The 5,303-nt window shown below is 42.0% G+C and overlaps 1 protein-coding gene across 4 annotated transcripts in view; it reads right to left on the reverse strand.

The window, feature by feature from the left end:
* Window positions 1-5,303, reverse strand: part of DCUN1D3 (defective in cullin neddylation 1 domain containing 3) — a 28,870-nt gene that overhangs the window by 6,867 nt on the left and 16,700 nt on the right. The window lies entirely within an intron of this gene.

The raw sequence follows: 5,303 nt of genomic DNA on the forward strand, positions 1-5,303 counted from the left end.
TTTTTTTTTTTTTTTTTAGTTCAGAGAGTTACTTTCTAAATAGAACATAAAGTGCTGTCAAACAAAGCAACAAAACCCAAGGACATTCAACATTCAGTCTGAAGCATCATCATTTACTTCGGCTGTTGTCAACTTCTGACAAATGCCTGAGTCTGGCTTTTTGTTCTCCAGTTTGCATGATGCATGTTTGCAGAGGCAGATGGTAAGGGGACATTCACTGGTCATGGAAGACTCTACACTGTTTCAAGTACCCAGCACAGTCCCTCAAGGGAAGGAGGCAGTTTGGGGGGCAAGGGGAACAACACTTTCTAATGAAAATAAGCAGTAAGCAATTCCAAAATGAACTATGCTATTTCTATCAAAAACATCTGATGCATCTGCCTGCCGTCAGTTAGGCAGCTGTCTCCACTGGATCTGTACTACCTTTCCATTCCAGCTCCCCGATACCTTTCTTTCCCTACAACTGGGCAGATGAAAGGAGCAAGTAGCCAAGGCTAAATACAAAGAAGGAAAATTCATGAGGCTTGTGTTGTGTTCTTTTCTGATCCAATATTTAGAGAACAGTTGATAGCTACTGGAGAAGTACCAAAGGCTGAAAAAGTTGTTCAGAAACAAAGGCTTAATCTTGACTTTAGCTGTTGGCAGATCCATGTTTGAGTGTGAAGAATAAGGCTAAGCTCCTAATCACAGCTACCCCAATAAAAACCTGAATGTAGATGCAGTTATATTGCAAAGGTGTCCTTTGCCAAAACAGCTTATTCCATTTGGGGGAAGTTGTTTGTGTTTTTTGCCTGTATGAACGCATCTCCACTGAGGTTTTATGGCAAACTCCTTAAGTACAGACAAGGCTTGAACATTCCTTCCACAGATGAACTTCAAGAGGAATGACTAAAAGTTACTTCATTAAAGTAGCCACTTAAGTCATCCCAAAGCACCAGCAGTTTAAGCTATTTTTTTCTCAGCACACATGCAATACAGTCATCCTTTATCTTACTCTTGACCATATGCTGGTGGTGGCAGCTAAGGCAAGTTTCACTGTTCACACACGGCAATGCAGCTCATCCTTTATGCATCATTTCTCAAATGTCTTATTTTTGCCCCATTGCTATCCTAGAAGCTACAAAAGCAAGAGACCTATTAAAGCCTCCAACAGCTTCAATGCGGGTTTAGTTCTTTTTATTACAAAGCTTTGGTTTTAAACACCAAGCAAGGGGAGCACACATGGTATCCAGTACCCCAAATCCCTTACTTAAGAAGCACTTATTTGACATACACTATCTGGATGCAAATACAACCCAGGGAGTTTCAACAGCACATCTGATCTAATCCAGGAAGCACTGTTAAGTCACATATCAAGATTAATTTTCTTAAGGAAAAAAAAAAAATCTCTTTACATTGTAAAGGACAGCTCAAGAGCCAAAAAAAAGCCCCAACATTATTTTGCATATAGCCCAATATCTCACAGTTCTTTAGCAATTAAGAGGTCCAATCTGTCAGTCAAGCATCTTGCCCATGTATCGCCTCTTCAGGAAGGACTTTCTTCTATTCCAGTCCCTCTGCATCTTATAATAAGTGCAGAACCTATATCTTCCTCAAGGGGATGCACCACAGTATTTGCACTGCGTTGAAGTCAAACATCAAATAATCTATGCCATAGTGTATGCAAAATTCTTACTCAACAGCGATTCCAAGAAACCAAACTCTATCTCTGTTTTAACTTGATCAACATTTGAATGTACAGTTTACATATTAGTTTCAGGCAAGACAAAAACCCAGTCAGAAATAATATATATATAATTTTATTTCTGACTGGGTTTTTGTCTTGCCTAACTTTACTTGCACACTACTTGAAAGCCAAACCTTGATTTTAAAAGGTGACAGAGCTCTCAAATCAGTGACTAATATGTAAACTGTATATGTATATATGCTGGGATAACACTCTCATATTATATATATTAAAATGAGAGTGTTATCCCAGCACAGAAAAATTCTTAAGGGCACAAACCCCAATAGTTAGAGGCTGGCTAAAAGGACTCTTTCCCTGTGGGCAGGTTATTCCCTAACTGCCTACAAGCACAGGATTTCCTGCAACTTCCTCTCCAGCATCTGGTAATAGTTGAGGATAATGGACTGCAGGGAAGACCGATCAGCTCTTGTATGGTAATTCCTATTATCTAGAGTACAGAAGGAGGTTCACTGCTCAATTATAAACAGCAGGGAGTATGTTGTATCCTTTGCAGTCACAATTTCTGTTCTCCATTGGTATTAGTACCATGACAAATGTCCAATATTGAAGTCTGAAAGTAGTGACATAATCAACCTCATAACCCCAGTGACTTAGCTATTTATTCTAAATGATGGCAACTGGAATTGCCTGGGTGAGGTTCAGCCAAAACAACAGATCAACAGATACTGGAGGTGAAAGGGTGGTAGGGAGGGCAGGGAAGCACTCTTCCTGGTAGATTCAGAAAGTCATACCAAAATTGTTTATCAATAATCTGTATTGTGCCAGTCAGCCAAGCAAGCAACTTGCCCAGGCATCTCTTTGCTTCAGAAAGGATTTTCCTGTATTCCAATGTCACTGCACCTTTTTATACAACTTGCTTTCTGATAGGAGTGCTGTTAATACAAGCACACCATCCGTGCTAGCAGAGCCCAAACAGCCTGAGCCATCTGGCCCACAGTGGCACATTTTCCCTCCCTCTATGGGAAACCGTTCCAAAACGTAACCCTACCTTTTACAAGCAGACATGGGAAGAGATTTAAAGCACCACTGTACAAGAGAGAATTGCAACAGGAAACCTGATGCAATGTTACAAGTATTCTGAGGCATACTACTCCCCCCAAAAAGTAACTAAAAAAGCATTAAGCTACATCTACTGACTAATTCCCTCATTACCTTGTTTGGAACAAGTACAACTTTTGGACCCTTCGTCCCAACACCCTTTTTCTCCCTCCCTCCTCTGTCAAATTGTTCGCCAGTGTAGGAATACTGTCTTCACATTACAGGATCTGCTTTCATACTATGCCTCCTGTTCAAAAAAGTGGGTATGTGGGGAAGCATGCACGCATGCGCGCAAGCAAATAAACAATTGGGGGAAGTTGGAGAAGCAGACCAATTTCTATGCTTAAAAATCAGAATTCAGCAGGGGATCAGAATAGCATTACTTCCCATTTAAAGGGGCGGGGGGACAGGGGGAAAAGGGAGGTGTGTGGAAATGTCCCTGTGTAATTATGCCAGAGGCTAATGAGTCCAAAAAGTGTTAGTTCTGGGTTGCACTAACTATTATGCTCAGGAATCGTGGTTTTCTCTGTTAAAAAAATCCCAAATACTCCTACCCAAAATCTAGGTTTCCCCACTATTAAAATGAAATGCCACTATAATGTGGTATGTATGCATGCAACATTTTTATTGATACATTTACAATTTTAAGGCAATTTGGAAGCCTACCAGTGCCTCAATAGTTGTAATAAAATACATTCTAAATACCTATTTATTTTTGCATTTGATTTTGGCTTTTTGTTTGGTTGGTTGTTTTGGGGTTTTTTGTTGTTGTTGGTTTTTTTTAATCATGGAAGATCAGACCTCCCCCTACCCCACTTACTCACCAGAACAAGTCCAGTTGCAGCTGACCCTCTGCTGCTTTGTGGCACTGAGCCGCCCAAATATGCCAGCATGGTGCCCCTCAACCCCAGCCCCGTCTCCACTGCTGCCCTTCACTCCCGACCCGCGGCCCCCCTCACTCCCAACCTGCTGCTCCCCACCCCCAGACCCTAAGGGTGTGGAGAACAGGGTGGGCGTGTGGAGAAGGGGGCTGTGGGCATAGGTGACACATGGAGAGAGTGAGGGAGCACAGGGAATACACTGGGGGGGCCATGGGAAGGCATATGCCCCCTCCCCCCCAGATTTCTGCACTCAGTGGGGTGCAGGGCTGCAGCCAGGCCAGACGCCACCTCCACAGCCCAACGGGTGGGACCTGGTACAGGAGGGAGTGCCGCACCATACCACCCCATTGCTGCCGGGTGGGCAGGGGCACCTCACCTTCGTGCCGCAGCACCCCCTCCTGCACCAGGTCCTGCCTGTCAGGCCACAGAGGAAGATCCTGCCTAGCATGCATCCAGCCAGGCTGCAGCCCCACACCCCACTGTGGGTGTAGAAATCTGGGGAGGCACTCTGCCAGCTTGCAAGGGCAAATCCATTTTTCTCCTTTAAAAGGAAAAAAAGCCACATTTTGCCATGTTCTTCTGCAGCAAGCAGAAAACCTGGATCCCTGATTATGACCAAGCAAACCCAAATCAAAGCTTGCCAAAGAAATTCTCTTGCAATTCCAATGCTGATGTGACCATGTAAAATTCTCATGGGCCTAGAAGAAGGAACCTCACATTTAAAAAGGCAGAGTGCCAGATGCCTATAAAGGCAGAGTAACAGAAACTAGAATGACACCTTACAATTTTAACACTACAAATTTGTTAGAGATGCAAAAAAACAAGACAGAGAACAAGGGTGAAAAACCAAAGTTACAGACTTGTTATAGGTCTCTACTACTAAAGAATAAAATCTGGAACTAAAACCTGAAGGCAAATCACAGCCACAGGATACAGTGCTCCTGAAGGAGTTTATTACTTAACAGATGTCTGAGTAGTCACTTACGGCTAAGCATGAATCATCAAGATGTTCATAAGCTTGTTTTCCCCCACAAACTAAATGCAGAGATCCATAATGATGCTGCACGTTCTACTTGTAGTCAGGGAGGAAGCAACTAAGAACACAGGAAATCTACTGCTAGTGACTAAAACTGGCAAAATGAAAACCACATATTAAGACTGAGATTTGTTAAAGCACACTAATTCTATAGCTTTGGGCAGAGGTACATACAATTAGGAGGAAGATCTTGTTAATGAAGATATTTATAAAAGCAGTATGAAAACACTAACAATGAGGAGTCAGCTGGAACATATGATATGCAACAGTAGGTCCAGAAGGAATAAACTAGTGGAGCAACTAAATCTTTTTTTTTTATTATTATTTATTTTTTTAAGAAAGGCTGTCCACTGGAGTGACCAAAATGATGTTTTGTAGGGGAAAGGAAGGCAATCTCTAAAATGGACAGAAGTGTGCTGCTATTAAATAAGTTTAGCTGCAACTCTGAACCAAAGAAGTAGGAAAAATACTTTTTACATCTGGAGAATAATAAAGATCAAAAACAGTATGTGGTTAACCCACCAGCTACTACCTCCGATTTTAATTCCTGGTCAATATTTAAAAAAAAAAAAAACCACACAAACAAACCACATAAAATGAC

The sequence above is a fragment of the Gavialis gangeticus genome, unplaced genomic scaffold, assembly GCF_001723915.1.
Source record: "Gavialis gangeticus isolate Ggan-Ray unplaced genomic scaffold, GavGan_comp1, whole genome shotgun sequence".
NCBI classification, from domain to species: domain Eukaryota; kingdom Metazoa; phylum Chordata; order Crocodylia; family Gavialidae; genus Gavialis; species Gavialis gangeticus.